Below are 18,672 nucleotides of genomic sequence, written 5' to 3'. Positions count from 1 at the left end.
TGATATTGTTAGACTTCAACTCCCAGCAGCCCTAGCCAGCATACCCAATGGTGAAGGAACTACAGTTTAATCATAACTGGAAAACTATATTGTTCCCGCCTCTATAGTAGAGTGTTGCAACTGAGTGTCCCAGTTTTAGAACTGGGATTCTAAAACAATATGGGAGTCTGCTTGGTCACTAGGAATGTAATTCTTCACTAATTTCATTCTTGTACTTGAGAAAGCACAATGTTAAACTTTTAAAAATGCACTTTAGGATTTATTGAAAAAAACATATAAGGTTTCTTATATAAAATACAATTGTTTTCTCCCACAAGAATTGTGTGTGTGTTTGTGTGTGTGTGTGTGTAAAATGCAGCAATTTTTAAAAATATACAACGAAAACAGGGGTGATGTGCAGGTGTGGAACAACTCATTGTAGGTTCAATGGAACATCTTGACAAGTCAATGCATATTTTCCCATCAAAGCTGAGAGGCTATGTAATTTTTTAAATAATTCTATTGTAAGAATTTTGTTTGGTTTATGGAGTTTGTTGAATTTTTTCCAGACTTTCCAAAATTCACAAACTTCTTAATAAAAACATGAAAGATTTTTTATTTGTTTGTTTGTTTGATTGATTGATTGATTTTACCTGCCTTCCTCCAAAAACCAGGATAAACAGTCATTCATTATAATATTGAACAAAATACAAATCCCCATCTAAAGTGCAATTAAGGAAATGATGGCATTAAATACATTTGAATTGAAAGCAATTAAAAACAATGCTATGTAGAAACAGCATTTAAAAAAAAAAAACAAGACTGGCAGATTGAGTAGAAGATTTAGCATATTTAGCTCTTAAACGTCTGTCTCTTAAATCTTTGTGTATTCAACCACGTGTATTTTGCCAAGTTAAGCTTGTCACCTCTTTCTTTTTTCTGGCAGGCTCTGCATTTTTAACAACTATATGTCAAGGGAGTCAGGGACAATATCAAATTTTCCATGCTGGGAATAGTTATACTCATTATGCCTGTTGATTGTATCAATTGGAGAAAGCTAAATATATTGGGTTTGGGGGTTTTAAAGGGGAGCTTGCCAAAATTCACAGGTTTCTCCATTTAAAAAGACACAAAGATGTGAGGAAAGAGAAACTGACAGATTTATTTGTGCCTACCAGTTGCACCTCTTTCACCCCAGACACCAGCACTTTGAATAGTTAAATAAAAAGCCACCAGAAATGTAATTATAGCCCCAATTCTTATGAAAATAACCTGCTTCCCGAAATGGCATCCGTTATCCAAAATACTTGGGACCAGATATGTTTTGGATTTTTAAATGCCTGTTTTTGCATATACATACACAGTGAAATATCTTGAAGAATACACTAATTTTATACCAATTATATATATAGTTTTCTGCATGAAACAAAGATTGTCACACTGAACCATCAGAAAGCAAAAAGATCACTATCTCAGCCAGTCATATGGACAGAAGCCCCTGGTGGTACAATGGGTTAAACCCTTGTAATGGCAGAACTGCTAACCAACACGTCAGTGGTTCACATCCAGGGAGAGCGGGTTGAGCTCCCTCCATCAGCCCCAGCTCCCCATTCGGGGACATGCGGGAAGCTTCCCACAAGAAGGGTAAAATGTCAAAAAAATCCAGGCGTTCCCTGGGCAACATCCTTGCAGACGGCCAATTCTCTCACACCAGAAGCGACTTGCAGTTTCTCAAGTCACTCCTGACATGGAAAAAACTCATATGGACAATTTCATTTTGGAGTATTTCAGATTTCCAAATAAGGAATAAGGAATGTTCAATCTGTATAACAAAAATGAGTTTAGTAGAACCCAAGCAGCTCACATCCTCATTATTTCTAATGGGTCATATTTCTTTTGGCCTCCAATTCACTCAATGTACCAAAAAGAACACACAAAAATGTATAGCACAAGGAGCTGTCTTTACAGTAGCAGAGAAATTGTTACTGTCCTATTCTAGCACAATGGGTGAAATAGGAAGGGCAAGAGTTCACCACCAGAACAGAATTAGTGTTCAGTTTCAGGTCCAACCAAAAGATTGTACAGCCATCCCTACACATTTATCGGGGTCAGGGGCACAGTTCCCCTTCGAAGTGAAAAACTTTGTATAAAGAAATTGCTGGGTTTTTTACCTGAGGGAAAACTTTCTAGGAATTTCTATTTTTCCAATATGACTTTATGGTCAACTTCTCCTGGAAGCTACCCATAGCATTACATTGGAGATGCATAGAGAAGACATTTTAATCAAATCCATGAATCAATTTTGCAAAAGTCAATACCACAAATGAAATGGGATGATTATGAGTAGTGTCTTAAAGAACTAGGTATGTTTAGCCTGCAGAAGAGAAGGTTGAGCGGAGGCATGATAGCATTGTATCGCTCTAGGGCTGAGAGCGGCGGTTAACAAATGCAGCAAATAAATAAATAAATAAATAAATAAATAAATAAATTGTATAAATATGTGAAAGGGTGTCATAAGAAAGAGGGAGCAGATTTGTTTTCTGCTGCGCTTGATACTAAGACTCAGAGCAATGGGTTCAAATGACAGGAAAGGAGATTCCATCTGATAATTAGGAAGAACTTCCTGACTATATGAGCTGTTCAACAGTGGAACTCCCTGCTTCAGAGTGTAGTGAAATCTCCTCCCTTGGAAACTTTTAAATAGAGCGTGGATGGGCATCTATCAGGGATACATTGATTGTGCTTTCCTGCATGGCAGGGGGTTGGACTGGATGGCCCATGTGGTCTCTTCAGCTCTTTGATTCTATGATTCTGTGATTCTATATCTGTAATACGCAACCAAACACGTGGGGTTGCCTTTGAAGACGGCCCGGAAGCTCCAACTAGTCCAACGGGCGGCAGCCATGGTATTAACAGGGGCTGGACGCAGGGAGCACACAACTCCTCTGCTGTACCAGCTTCACTGGCTACCGATTAGCTACCGAGCCCAATTCAAAGTGCTGGTTTTGACCTTTAAAGCCCTAAACGGTTCTGGCCCTACATACCTATCCGAACGTATCTCGGCCTATCAGCCCACCAGGACCCTTAGATCTTCAGGAGAAGCCCTTCTCTCTATCCCACCTGCTTCACAGGTGCGGCTCGTGGGAACGAGAGATAGGGCCTTTTCTGTGGTGGCCCCCCGGCTTTGGAATGCCCTCCCTACTGAATTAAGATCAGCCACCTCGCTAATGGCATTTAGGAAAAAACTAAAAACCTGGATGTTTGAGCAAGTCTTCAATTGACCTTCGATGTGATGTTTTATCTGACCATGGATTAGCAATCAAGATAACGAATTGGATGATGATTTTAACTATGAGATGTCCCGATCTGTATTGGTGGCCCAATACTGTGTATGTTTTTTGTATGTATTTTTATTTTAATTTTATATGCTTAAATGAATTGTATATTTTAACATGTTGTAAACCGCAATGAGTCGCCGCACAGGCTGAGATATTAGCGGTATACAAGCATACCAAATAAATAAATAAATAAAATAAATAAACAAAAAGCTTCCGTGGTACATTGGATCAAAACAGTAAGTTACTGTTTCCAAAAAGTCTCCATAGGCATTGATTGGCTGCTATCAAAAACAAAGCACCACTCTAGAAAGAACTTTGCTCTGATTCAACATAGTCTTTTGGGTGTTTTTATGCTACCAATTATTTATAAAATAATCAGGTTATCTTCACTAATCATTCTCCAAGCTGTATATGCAGCATCTTTGTTTCAAATTCACTTCTAGCTGCTGTTAGAAAAGGTATAGTAAAGACTGTTTCATTCATTGAAAAAAAAATCCACTCATTATATTTGTGCACGGATCCTTTTTAGCTGTTTTTCTTTTACTTCTTCGGCTTGTTCGGCTTCTCCAAATGGCCATAACGGCAAAGGCTCAGCCACCATGTTATTTTTTCGCCCAAAACAGCTCATGTGGCTGCTAGGTGCAGCTTCTTTCCTTCTATTCTACATGGTTCATGCTTCCTTAACCTTGTTCCTCAAACCCAGGCTCCCTTGAAAGGAAGAAAGGGAAGAGTCCCAGGAAGGATGCTTCCTTAACCCCATTCCTCAAACCTAGGCTCCCTTGAAAAGAAGAAAGGAAAGTGTCTCAGGGAGGATGCTTCCTTTACCCAGTTCCTCAAACCCAGGTCCCCTTGAAAGAGTTCCAGGCATGGAAATGAGAGCTTCATAAATTCCCCATGGGCCACCAGTAGGCGGGATCTTCTTGGATCTTTCATCTGTCTAGCTGAAAACAGATTTTTCCATTAGCCGATTTTCAGGAGGATCCTGAAAATGGATCTGGGTACCCAACAAAATTTGGATACCAAAAACAGATTACCCTCCAGTCGAATTGCACAAGCCTATTATTTATCATTATGTGAAAATAGGCCAATTTTCATTCAGTTGAGATCATAGCATTCTGTTTCATTTTATATAGTGTTCTTATCTTAGTGTTACATTACAGGACAAGCATCAGTTTTGTAAGAAACCTATCTATAGTCAGATGCTGGCTATGTCATTTGGTTTGGTATGTATCTCATGTAATTTGATACATTCATCTTTTTCAGATAGAGACATGTTTATGGACCATTGGAAGGAAAGTGTCATCTTAACTATTCCATCAGCTTTTTCCTTCTCTTTCTTTTGCCTCCCACATACAATGCACCTATCCAGAAACACTATAGTGCCTGAAATCTTGCTATTAACCTTATCACTGCAAGAGTATCGGATAAGGTAAAGATGAACAATACAGTAGATAGATAGATACACATTTGCAAAGAAAGAAGAAGGTGGTTTTGGCATGATTCACTAAGTCAAACAAGTAAGACTGAAATGGCTATTTCAAACTTCAAGTTCTGCTGACCTTGGTATTCTACCAAAAGTGAATCATTGGGCTTGCAAGGTGATTATATAAGTTAGACAATTACTGTCAATAATGACAGTTCAAGGCAACAAAGTGGTATCATATGTTGGGACCAGACAACTGGATGACCATCTCTATCATGCTCTCGACTTTTCCCAGAATTATCTGTCTTGAAGTTTTGAAACCTATTTGAAACAGAAACTAAATGGAGCATGCTCACATTTAATGAGGCCATTTTTCTCTTACATTGCTGTCTGGATCACTGTGTGATGCCTATCTTATAATTCAATGGTCCACATAGCTGTGCCAACTTTATGCAGTTTGACACAAATTTTTAATTCTCAGATCATACCACTCCTAACAGTGGAGCTTGCATAATTCATTTTTCATGAAAAAGGCAAAACTCCCCTCCAGTAACATTACTAGGAAGGAAAGAGAAGCCATTAGAGACCTAAATTCAGATCCTGATATCCTCATTCTGCCAGCAGACAAGGGGAATGCCACAGTCATCATGCATACAGAGCAATACAAGGAGAAGATCAGAAAACTCCTGGACCCTACTATATACAGAAAACTTAAGCAAGACCCAACTTCCAAAATAACCAGAAAAACCAACACTCTAATTAAAAACTCCTCAATCAACTTCGACATACGACAGCAGCTATGTAAATCGGAAGCCCTTCCACCCAGGCTTTATGGACTCCCCAAAATCCATAAGGACTCCACCCCACTCAGACCAATCGTGAGTGCCATTGGGTCCCCCACATATGAAAATTAAAACAGCAGAGAGAGAAACAGGCAGGGACATCTAATCACCTTTCAAGAAGAGTTTGCTCCAGGCACAGTCAGCCCATTGTATGCTAATCAAGGTGGTCAGCTGAAAAGATTCACACCTAGCCCAATTTACAAAAGCCCTTTGTCTTACCCTGGTCATTCCACAGATATATAAACCCCTTTTTTCCCAGCTCCAGCAGACCTCACCCTCTGAGGAAGCTTGCCATAGATGCAGGCGAAACGTCAGGAGAAATGCCTCTAGAACATGGCCATATAGCCCGAAAAAACCCACAAGAACTGAGTGATTCCGGCCATGAAAGCCTTCGACATTACATTTTCATACCATTGGAAAGTTTTACAAATGAAGAAAACAGGCCAAATGTCTAAATAAAAAGAACAAAAAGCTACTTGTCAATTTTGTTCGTGGATCATCATTGTCAAACTTTATTTATATCCCATCCCCTCTCCCCTTGGGGACTAGGGGCAGCTTACAATATAGATGGCAACCATTCGATGTCACACAAATACATAATAAAAATACAAATACATAATAAATTAAAAATACAAATAATTAATACGAACAATTTATCATAACAAAACATAATAACAAATCAATAAAAATGCAATACAGATGTTAGAAAAGATGGTTCTTTCACATAGTCATCCTTTTCCCAGCTTTGTGTCATGTCTGGACATTTGCTTTTGCAGAGATCTTTTCCTCTGAATAGGCACATCTAAAGTGGAATGCATGGAGGCCAGGCATGAGGAAAGACTTGTTTTTCAATTCATGTGCATCTCTTCTAGTACATTAAGAGTGATGGGGAGATTTCTAGAAAGAAGATGAGGAAAGAAGAGAGAGATAATGAGAAAAAGAGAATGTTAATGGAAAGAGATGGGGTGATGTTTCCACCAAAACTCCTTTTTGCAAAGCTATTGCGGTAACAGTTCATCGGTTTCTCTATCAAATTTCTACAATATGGCCAGTATGGGGTAATAAAAATTAGTGGCCCAGGCATAGCAATGTTTATTTAAAGTTGACTAAAAGTACTATTATATACAGACACTCTCAGCTAACCCACATCCACGGGGTTTGGTAGATGTCAGATAGATAGATGGATGGATAGATAGATGATAGATAGATAGATAGATAGATAGATAGATAGATAGATAGATAGATAGATAGATAGATAGACAGACAGACAAGTACTGGTTATATCATGATAAAGATTATACAATGGTTCCTTAGTATCCATTGGGGTTTGGTTTAATGACTCCTCCCAAAGGGATATCAAAAATCTATATTTGTGTGTGTTTGTGTGTGTGTGTGTGTGTGTGATGCTATTTTCAAGCCATGGATGGTTGAATCTGAGGGTTCAGAATCAATGGACTCATCTTGTGGTGTTTCTTCTTCTTCTTCTTCTTCTTATTATTATTATTATTATTATTATTATTATTATTATTATTATATTATTGTATAAGTTGATCTCATGTATAGGTCAAGGTTAGCTTTGGGGGCCCAAAATTATGGATTTATATGATCCATGGGTGATTCTGTGAAGAGGGTAATTCCACAAAGAGAGAAATGCAACAATGTTGCCTCAGGGGATTAGTCAGCCCCAGCCACCTCCACAATTTCCCTGTCCAGTCATTCGAAATGGTCAGAAGAGACCCATGCCAGAGAGAGTAGAGGAGGTCATTGCTTTTTGCTATTCTAGTCAGATAAAGGAATAATTCCTTTTTAATGATTTTTTTTCTTTCTTTTTATTTTTCTTTCCTTTATGGATAAGAATTAAGGTATATTGCTTCTTACATTGACCTATGAATAAATCAACCTGGGTTTAAGGGTTGATTTTTTGACTAAAAATTCTACACACATACATGTCTACATAGGCTCATTGCTATTGACTACAACAGTGTTTCTGAATAGCATACCATTTTTTGTTCCTGAGTTGTGTGTCATTTTCTAATTGGTTCTATCATAAAAACATGGAAAAGGTTTATTAAACTGCAACACATTTTGCTATATTTTTTTCAAAGAAACCAGGAACAGGAAATTTGTCAAATTTTGTTGCATACTGTAATGGGCAGGATTTGTCTGACTCTCCCCAAAGTAAAAAAAAAAACCCTAAATTTAGAAAATCTGAAAATTATATTGTTTTGTAGAATAAAATGGGGGTTCTTTGTACTGTTGATGTCTTTTGGGTAGGATAGTCCCTACAAGTTTTGCCTCCAACAGAAGAATGACTTGTAATTTTGAAAGTCAAAGAAAACAATCTGACATCCAGTCAAGAAAAGGCTTTTTTCATATTTTATTCTCTGTCTGAGATTGTATGTAGGTTGCATAGGAGAAATTTAGACATGGGGTCGCATATGGCATATCTTAGTATATTTTACAGACTGGTGGTGTTTATGTGGCCAGACTGGCTTGGGAAGATGGGGCATGCACACTTCAGGAAGGCATTATGTTTCCTAAGGTTGGCACACAAATGGCAACACTCTTGAGGAGATTCTATTTTTAATAATGATGTGAGACAAAGAAGAATGTGCTACTAGATACATCCTCTTTTTAAAAAAAGAGAGATGTAGCAAAGGTTTTTAATGTGTGAGAAAGTCCACGTGTGCTCTTTTTTGTTGCAGTGACATTCAAACCCAAATATGTACACTAGGAGCAGGCAATGTGTAACCCTTTGGATGTTATTAGAATGCAGTTCCCAGCATTCCTTGTCATTGGCTATTCTGGGTAGGGCTAAAGGCAGAAACAATCCAAAACCTTCTGAAAGGTCACATTTTGACCGACCCTGAAGATGCAATATGGTTAAGTGAAACAAACTACACCCTTTCAAATACCCTTGGATGGAGAATTTGCAGGATCAAGGCTTTTATTACCTATGTTGTCTTTTATAGCAATGTCATGGTCTCTATTAGCAATTTGAAAATTCGAGCTACAATACTAGGTTAAGCTGTTGAAAAAGAAAGCAAAGTCCACTACATGTATTCATGCTGTTTGATTTGTACCTTACCTTATATTTTGTTTCAGATTGGAATACTGGTGAACTAAGACAAAGCCTTCCAAAAATTCATAAGGATTACAAAAGGTTCAATATTTTCAAGCCTTCTCTCTTCCCTTTCCCATCTCCATTAGCAGTGCAGCTTGTGATGTTCTAGTGAAATTAAAACTAAATTCTGTGCCCAATGTGCCTTGATCAATACAGGTAGCATTCATGTCAGTTTACCATTTTAGCTTAGGTAGCCATTTTAGTAATGCCCACAGAAAGACTCAACCAATTCAATGAAGGCAATCAATCATCTCCTCTTTCTTACACAAGCCTTTCTAGCAGAAAGCTCCCCACTAGCAGACACAATCATCCAACCAACTTTGTGTTAAAAGGTGGGGCTGTGCATCTGAACCAATATTTATATTTGTATTTTGATTCTAACATTTGTATTTCTCAATACAAATAAAAGTGCATATTATCAAAATGTGGTGCAGTGTGAAGTGATTGATTCCTATTACATATTATACATTCTATAATCTCCATGTAAATTGCTATTGTAAAACAAATTTCAGTATCCAAACTCAACCCCTAGAACCTTCTCCATGGCATGATCTAGCAGAGTAACAGCCCAACCTTCACTTAAAAATATTTTTAAGGATATGATTCTTCATTAAGCTTCTTCTTGAAGGAATCAATAAGTAATTTTAGTCATTTTCATCCTACTGTGAGAAAACAACTCCATTTTTAAGACTTATTTGCAAATTAGGACATATACTGTGTAAAATTCATACATGGCTGTTTTCCTGTACAGAATATGTTGTGTTTATATGCAATCACTCATGTGCATGGTTTTCACATAATACCTCCCAAATTACAAAATTTGGTGTACAAGACACAACATGTTCCGCACAGGAAATAATATTTCTAAAAAAAAATGCATCATGTGCTGAAAATGCTGTTTTATGAACGAAAGAACTAGACTATAAGTCATTTATTATGAAGAGTCTTGCCAGTTCAGGATTTTTCTAATCATAATTTCTTAACATTTAAAAACATGTTTTTGACAATTATTGGAATGTTTTCAAATTGATACACAATTATTCTCCAATATCTGTACTAGAGAAGTATGTGTTTGATTACTGAACCTTGCAAGTGAGATAAAATTAAGATAATTTATTTCCAATTGTCACCCATTATTCTCAAATACCTAAATATTTCTGGAAACTGTTCTATGTAGAAATGCAACTGACTATTTTGTCTAAGAATTATGAGTGTCGTGCAAAAACAACATTGAGATAATCACATCTTGCATAATATACAGTGATCTTGCACAAAACAAGGAGGAAAATGTGTAGAAGTGTGTATCTTCCAGTTCGATCTGTATCTGCAGGTGTTTTCAGTAAAGATTATTATTTTATGCAGAAAGCCGCCCTCTTGCAAAAAAAAATGCATGTGCACTATCTGAAGCCACTAATATTAACATTAAGTAATTATTTTGTTTAAAAAAATGAAAGCAACACTTTTATATGCCCAAATACCAAGCAATAGGTGCACAACATTCTCACCATTGTGTTATTCTTCGAAGAAAGTTTTTTTTTCCAGAGTTGGAAATCCCACTTTTTGGCCAGGAAAAGGATAATGGTGAATATTCCTTCCATCCTTAACTTGCAGTGCAGTTCTGCAGTGATTTCTTTCACCCTAATTTGCATATATAGAGCATGCACAAAAATGTATAATTAATTGTCTTGAAAATACCATGCAAAAATACATTTTATCAGAGAAAACTATCTGCATAAATGTATGCATTAGAAAATGTACCAAAATTTATATACATCTTGGGTATCAGTTATCCAAAATGATTGCTAAGGGAAATGTCCCACATTCTTGATTTTTTTGGAATTTTAGAAATGGAAGCCATAAATGCTTTCCCTTTTTAATCATGTTATTGATCATTATTGGCATGTACAGGCTGTACACGTGCCATTTTATTACCCTTTGTGATATGTTTGTATCTGCAGATCTGCATCCTGTTCATGCACTGGGCTGGAGACTAAAAATTGGTGAAACAGCAGCAAACTAAAACTTTTTGCTGCCAGCCACTTGCATCCACCTTTGTGGTGCCAACTATTGAACTCCTGCTCATTGGTTGCTCAGAAATTCCATTTCTCTTTAGCCTTGTTTCTTATACACAACTCAAGTAGTGAATTAGCAAGACCCAAGGCTGGAAAGATACTGAGCATCTGAGATATGAATGAGCAGGAGCATCCCAACTCCAAGATGGAAGGGGGTTCTAGAGGCAAAAGGAGAAGGACTGGGGATCTGAATTGCACTGTAGCCACCACCTCAAAGACAAAAGCAGCTAGCTGGCAGCAAAAGGTTTCAGGTTTTGGAGCTTTCAAGTCTTCAGATTTTCAACTAAGGGAGGATAAACCTATATTAAGAAAAATGCACATTAAAAGACACAAACATATGCACATACATTTTTAAATAAAACTAAACAAATGTAGAAAAATGAGTGAGATGAATTGAAGTCTGGAAAAAATAGAAACTGAACAAAATCAAAACTTAGGAATGTATCCCTTCTTAGATACCACTGTGTCTGGTGCAATTTGTCACCCCATCCCATTCGTGAGTCCATAATTGTATATTGACATTAAATGAATTAAGGTTTGAAACCCAAGACAGCTACCCTGACTGTGATGAACGTAGACTTGTAATAAGAATATATTTGTGTTCTGTACTTGTGTACATGTAAGGAAATGACTGCAAGACATCTAGAACCCAGCTCTTCAGCAAGAAAAAAAACACCTTAAGGGAACTTATTGCCATCTCTAGCACTAATATGTGTGGAATTATCCCTCCTCACTTCTGTATTCAACTTACTTTTAAATTTGGTTGGTTCTACACGGACTAATAATGTGGGGGCTAATCTGACATCCTGGACATTAGATCAACCCTACATGTCAGCCCAACTGGGACTCCCTGAACCATCTTGGAGGCACTGAGAAGTCCCAACTGCCTCAAAGGCAGTCTGTGCTGTCGCATGCTGGGCCTGTGCATAAGACTGTAGACAGGTCATAAATTCTGTGTGCCCAACGGGACGCTGGGGCTGCCTCAGATTAAAGGCCTTTGGATTTCCTTAAAACAGAGTCTTTAGATTGTTTAAAGGTTCGACAAAGTTCTTTATTAATGACAACAAACAGGTACTTTAAGGCTTTCTTAACAGTCTATTGGCTCTCTCTCAATCTTGTCCACAGGGAACAGGCACTATCTTCATAACTGTAACTAATGGGGAAATCCTTAACTTCTAATCTGGGCAGTCTGTCTTTGCCTCTGTTGGCATGGAGCCCCTGCACCCAGTACCAACTACTTCTGGCTTCCATGAGTTACCCTTACCAAGCAGAGCTTTGTAGACTTCCAGGGGAAAAAAGAAGGAATTCAGGCTTCAGTGATGGCTGACTGAAGTCCCTCAGCAAAGGAGCTGTAAGGCTGTATAATCCTCGGCCAAGCGATGGGACCTTTCTCCCCGGCCAAGCTGTGGGCTGCATATCTCCCCGGCCAAGCCATAGAAGACGAAGCTTTCTACAGGAGCTCTTGGTTTTATGTCCTGTATGAAAGCCTTCTCTGTGTGGACTGAACTCAAAATGGCTCCTATTCCCGCTAAAACCCAAAAGGGGGCGGGACCAGGGAACCTAACTATCATTGACAGGTGGCTTGCCCTATGATTGCAGCCAAAAGAAGCCACCTATCTGCAGAGTCCCTGAAACTTAGGACTATAACAAACATTAAATGCAAAGCAAACAAAATTGGAGCTCCTGGTGCAGTTGTACCTGCACACAGTCACCTTAGCTCCTTGACTCAGTGAGCAGGCAGTCTACCTAGTGTCAGCTAGAGCACTCATGAGAAGGTAGGTGGTGTGTCATGGCAAGCAACGGCATGACATGAGGGATGGGGAACGACAGGGGACTGCCACCTCATTCTACGGGCTGCCAGATGGTAGCCAAGATAGCTGTGTGCCATCCCTGTTAGAAACTGGCCCAGCTTTCTTGGCAGTTCTTTCATTGGAAGAAATCATATATCCTGGGTTTCCCCTGAAGCTTGCTTAACCCAGGCAGCTTTTTCTCAGGCTAAGCCAGATCAGCTATCATAAGGCGTACCTGTACACACACTGTCCTAAGTTGTCAGTGTAGATATGCTCTGTAACTTCTGATGCTAAAACCTGCATTCAGGATAGAGGCAACTGATTTGAAAGGTGCCATCTCCATCATTCTTTCCAAACTTCATCATTTCTCATGTCATATTCTTCAATGAGATCATGTGTGCTAGTTTGAAGCAATCAAATTACAGTTCTGTCAACACTCAATGGAATAGCCTGGAGACAGGAAAATGGTTATCAGTGTAGAAAGTCCTTGAAGACTCTTGCCAAGCGCTGTTGAGAAATTCTCTTTAATGACTTGTACACTGTCAAATATGCTACTTGGCATAATTGTCACAATGAGGAATCTGTGGTATCACCCCAAGCAAAAGCCATAAATCTATGTAACATTATTTGCCACCAGAATATTCTGCCCATGAAATCAGAGTCAAATATTTCAAAAAGTTGCATTCAATGATGACAGGAGTATTTTTTTAATTCCATTGGAGTTCCAGTGTATCATAGGTATAAAATATGCCTATGCTCACCCGAGTGTTTGCGGAAAAAGAACCTCAGATAAACCATAAACACACAGAGCCAAATAACATCTTCAGATGAAGGCAAATGCTGGTTTTGAGTATTGTAATTATTCATTTACAGGCTGGGAAACAAGTTTCATAACAGATGGGATACGCCACTGAAAAGTATAATATTAGAGTACCAGATATTTGACTCAGTGTTTGAATAAAGATATGGACTAGACTTGAGCCTGAATCTGTTTTAGCTGTTTCCTTTGGCCAATCTGGCTTTTTCTGTTTGATCGGGCATTCATAATAGCAAGGGCCCAGCCGTCATGAATTCCCATCCAAAAAGAGACCACGTGGCAGGCTATCACAGTTCCTCCTCCCCTATTCAGCATCATAGTTGAATCTTTTTGATCTTCCTTTATTATCCTACTTCTTTTTAGACTGAGAGTTGGGGACCTGAGGGATGGTGGGTGGGGTGCGTGCACTTGTGTTTGGGGGCTTGGAGAGTCACACTTTTAGTTTCTTTTTCTCCTTCCCTTCATCTCATTCAGAAAATACTTCTAAAAGATAATACGCGTTATTACTATTGATAATAGTAATCCCATCAAACAAAAAGAGAAGCCTACCTCTCCTCTAGAGCAGACAGTCAAAATAGCTTTAAGGAAGCAAAACCCTAAACAGAAAGGAGATTGCAGGCAAGAGAGGGATTTTAAGGTGGTCCAGGGAGGATAGCTCCACTGAGCTCCACGTCATCTCTCTTCCTTCCTTGGGCCCCCTTAAAATGCCGTGGAAAGTTTTGTGGCATGCTGCTGGTGTTGGGAGAGAAAGAGTGTGTGCCTGCCTCTTCTCTAGAGTAGAAACAGCTTTAAGAATCATTAAACTCGGTCTCCTTCTCTACAAATAGAAGGGAAAGGATCCAGAAAGAGTGATATCTTAACTCTGGTGTTTTTTAAATCCAGATCTTAATGAAGGATATGGAAGAGGAGCCTGTGGGAAGTCCCCCCCCCCCCAATGGGCTGGATAAGGTGCTTTCTTGACCCCTTTGCTTACACCCAGGCTCCCTTGAAGGCAAGAAAGGAAAGGCTCCCAGGGAATGGGGAGCCTTGTAAGTTCCTCATTGCTGCCAATGCTCTGAAAACAGCCACTTTTTCAGATGCAGAATAAAATTGGCAACACATCTGTTTTTGGGAGGTGCACGGAAAAGGATATGGGGGCTTCGGGTATCCAGCAAGCAGAAACAGATAGCGATTCACCCAAAATGCACAAGCCTGGTATGGCCACTCTGATCAAACCCATAGCTTAAGACATTGTTCAGAGTTAAGTTCTCCACTATGAAGGCATTCATTCATACTACTTAAAACAAGGGAGATCTAAAATAAAATTGAGGGCATGGTTGAACACAATGGTCCTATGTGAAACCTGCCTTAAGGAATTTTGCCCATCTACAACATAAAAATATGGAATGAGTTCTATAAGGCAATGCAGCCGAACACTCTGACAATACTTCCAGGACTTTGAATTCAGGGACTGTGACTGCAGATTCCTTGCAGAGATTGGCATGAACACATAGAGATCTGTTAGTCAACCAAAAGCATGGAAATCAATTTCAGTCTGCTTTAATATAGGCAGCACATTTGTTTAAGGGGACTTAACACCAGTTAAGAGGATATAGGAATGCAGACTCTCACAGGTGTATTCTGGCTTTACCAATAGACACTTGTAATCTTGCAGAAGCCCTTGTCCAAAAACCACTGCTTAGAAGCTAAGGGAATTGTGATGTAATATACTGTCTCCCAATTACACTCCAGGTTTGTAAACTTTTGTCTAGGGTGTGTGTCATCACAGTAAGGTTGTGAGTCACCAATTAGTCACCTCTTTCTGTCTATGATTAATTTCAGAGAAGTCTTTGGAGTCACATTCCAGTGGTGGTAGCACTGAGGGCAAGACAGTGGCACCAGAAATGGCAGATTATTGTAGTGTAATGTTCTCATTGTCTATAACTAAATCTTAGGAGAAACTCAACTTCTTAGAATGCATGTAAATGTGAGGAGGCCACTAAGTAAGAATATGTAGTCTGGGCAAGATGAGAGAGCTAAACTGGGACCCTAAGAGGCCAGATTTGACCTCAAGGCCTGAGACAGAGAACAATCCTGTAAATATCTGTACAGCAGTAGTGGGGATTACTCTCAAGTAAGGGCTTATCTACACAGCCTGAAAACCTGCTAGAAAGTTGGATTTAAAAAGGGGGGGGTGATTACAAAATGCACACCCATAATGTGCACTTGATAGCAGGGCAGCATAAAAAACATATGATAAAAAGGTTCACATAAAATCTGATAGCGGGCAAAAAAAATATGCTGCTACAAAATACTGTATTTCCCAGCGCTCCCCCAAAAATGAGAGTTCCTTGTGGTATGCTGGTGAAGACTGCTCCAACACTTATCGTCATATTAAAATCGTGAAACAGCTGGTGGAGGGATGTAAGCAGATAAAGCCATGGACACACAAGTGGCAAAATGGAAGCACGAGAGGAGAGCAATTCCCATAAGAACTCTCTCCAACCATTCCTTTATTCTTATTTCCTGTGTGTTTCTGAAAGGAAACAGAACTTGAAATTACACAGTGGGCAGGAGCATGTCACAAGTAAGTGACCCCAAAAGGAAACAGGGTTCAAGAGGGCAAACCTGGAAGCACCAGGAGTGAGGGTAAAGAAAGACAATTATCTGCTTGTGCGCACTTTGTTGTATCGAAATCAGTGCTGCAACTTTGGTAAAATTCTTATGAGGTGCAGCACATCTCAGAAAACCATGCCTCGTTTGATACAAAAAGAGCAAAATCAAGGATGCAATCTACAAAAAGAGACACATCACAAGATGCTGGAAGATGCTTTCTTCATCCCCAAAAGAAGATAAGGATAAAAAAAGGATAAAGATTAAAAGGTATTTTATATATGACTCTTCCTAAGGCTTTTTGGTTGTCAGAGACAGTCCTGATTACTTCTCCAATCTCCCACTTTTTCAGCTGCTTTTAAAATTCCCAGATTTCAGTTTCCTTCTCCCATGATTATTTATTTATTTATTTATTTATTATTTATTTATTTATTTACAGTATTTATAGTATTTAACATTCCAACTTTTCGTGAGGGTATTCTGGCCACCAGGGGAGCTGTTGCTTCACTGTCCATTGTGACACTGATGAAGTACTTCTTGATGGATCTACTCTGTCAAATAATGTAATTTCAGAATGCAGCTTAACTGCATCTAACTGGATATGAATGTATACTGCCATAGAATACAGTTGAAGTTAAACTGAATTCTGAAACAGCGTAATATGACAGTGTAGATCCAGTTTCAGTTTCCCTCAGTTTATTTCATTATTATTATTATTATTATTATTATTATTATTATTATTATTTTATTAAACTTTATTTGTACCCCACTAGCATCTCCCGAAGGACTCGATGCGGCTTACAAAGGCCAAAGCCTCAACACAACAGCAAAATAATAACAATACAATTCAAGGCAAATTAAAAACATAAGCAATAACAAAACATTACATCATTACGCAATAAAACCAGGGCCAGGCCAGTGATGGGTACAGGTTAAAAAGTGCTGGGTGTGGCAGGTGGTATGTTGGATTTCTGGGCAAGTGCAATGTGCAGAGAGTCTTAAACTCTAATAAAGTGCTTCTGGGACATAGTGCTGGAGGTTAACCTAATCTGGAAAGGCACATCGGAATAGCCAGGTCTTCAAGTTCTTCCTAAAGACTGCCAACATGGGTGCTATTGCCATCTCAATCCAAAGAGCAGAAGTAGTTTTCACTCAACTTACTCAGTGAAGTAAAGAGAAGAGAATTCTTAAGCCAAAACAAATGTCGGCAGCCATCAGCTTCTGTCTGGAGCCCCTGGTAGTGCAATGTGTAGACCCTTGTGCTGGCAGGACTGCTGACTGACAAGTCAGAGGTTCGTATCTGGGAAGAGCAGGTTGAGCTCCCTCTGTCGGCTCCAGCTCCCCATGGGTGACATGAGAGAAGCCCCCCACAAGGATGGCAAAACATCAAACATCCAGGCATCACCTGGGCAATGTCTTTTCAGATATGTCTTTTCAGATCTCTCACACGAGAAGCAACTTGTAGTTTCTCAAGTCACACACACACACAAAGCTTGGATGTTCCTCCTTATTCATACCTTTTGTTATCTTGACCCACACTCTGGTACTGCTTGGCTAATGGCTACACACTTCTTGGTTTTCATCTGAGGGTATGACATCAACACTGCAGATACTTCTGAGAAAGGAACTCCAAAACCAGTGTTTTAGCCAATAAAGTCCTTCTTCCAACATCTTCAGGTGTGTTTTCCTGTTCTGTTTTGATATAATGCAAATGCCTGCATCCCTAGACAGAAAGAAAGAGATGCAAACTTGTTCTAAAGCAGAGGTGGAATCTTCTGACCTTAAAGATGTTGCTGGAAGAATAGCAATTCCAACCATCCCAATTCCAACAGATGATAGATAGGAGAACTACTTCTTGCCAGCAAAACACAACACAGTGTCATCTAAAAGGTGGACCCTTCAATGAAGGAGCCACCTGGAAGAAAAGTATGCAAGGTCCATGCACCATTATCTGTGCAATTCTTGCATTAAAACCTGAATCTTACTCCTACCAACATCTTGTAACTGAAAAATGAGGCACGTGTGCCTCTCCAGATATTGTTAGACTGTAGTTCTCATGATCTATAAAACATGCTATGATGAATATGACTAATACGAGTTGCAATCCAACACCTGAAGATTCTACACATTCTCTAACACTATTCTAGTAAAATACTCCTTTTCTTTTAAGGCACTCAGGGCCCTTCCACACAGCTATATAACCCAGAATATCAAGGCAGAAAATCCCACAATATCTGCTTTGAACTGGGTTATCTGAGTCTATACTCAGATAATGTGAGATTTCCTGCCTTAATATTCTGGGATACAAGGATGTGTGGAAGGACCCCAAGTTATGGCTTTAACTTATGTTTTTCTAATAATGCAGTCCTACAAATATCTACACAGAACCACATCCCCAGATACAGCATATAGTATTACAGTAATCAAATAATCAAACTGGTTCAATTTAGGCTACTATCAATCAAAACACAGGATTAAAGAAATGCACTGCATTCTGGGCTATATGAGAAATTTACCTTTTAAAAACTGAATTCTAATGCCAATTTACTCAAGAGTAAGACCGCTTTTGAGGAAATATGACTACTACTATGCTGCAAATCTTTATATAGCCAAAATAGAAATGGGTTTTTTAAAATCCTGGTGATCTACAGTGATTTTCTGACTAGCACAGTGAAAGAAGGAAAAATAATATAGC

Source organism: Anolis sagrei, chromosome 3 (assembly GCF_037176765.1).
Source record: "Anolis sagrei isolate rAnoSag1 chromosome 3, rAnoSag1.mat, whole genome shotgun sequence".
In the NCBI taxonomy this organism is placed as follows: Eukaryota; Metazoa; Chordata; class Lepidosauria; order Squamata; family Dactyloidae; genus Anolis; species Anolis sagrei.
The sequence above is the reverse complement of the archived record's forward strand: the minus strand, read 5'-3'. Positions refer to the sequence as shown.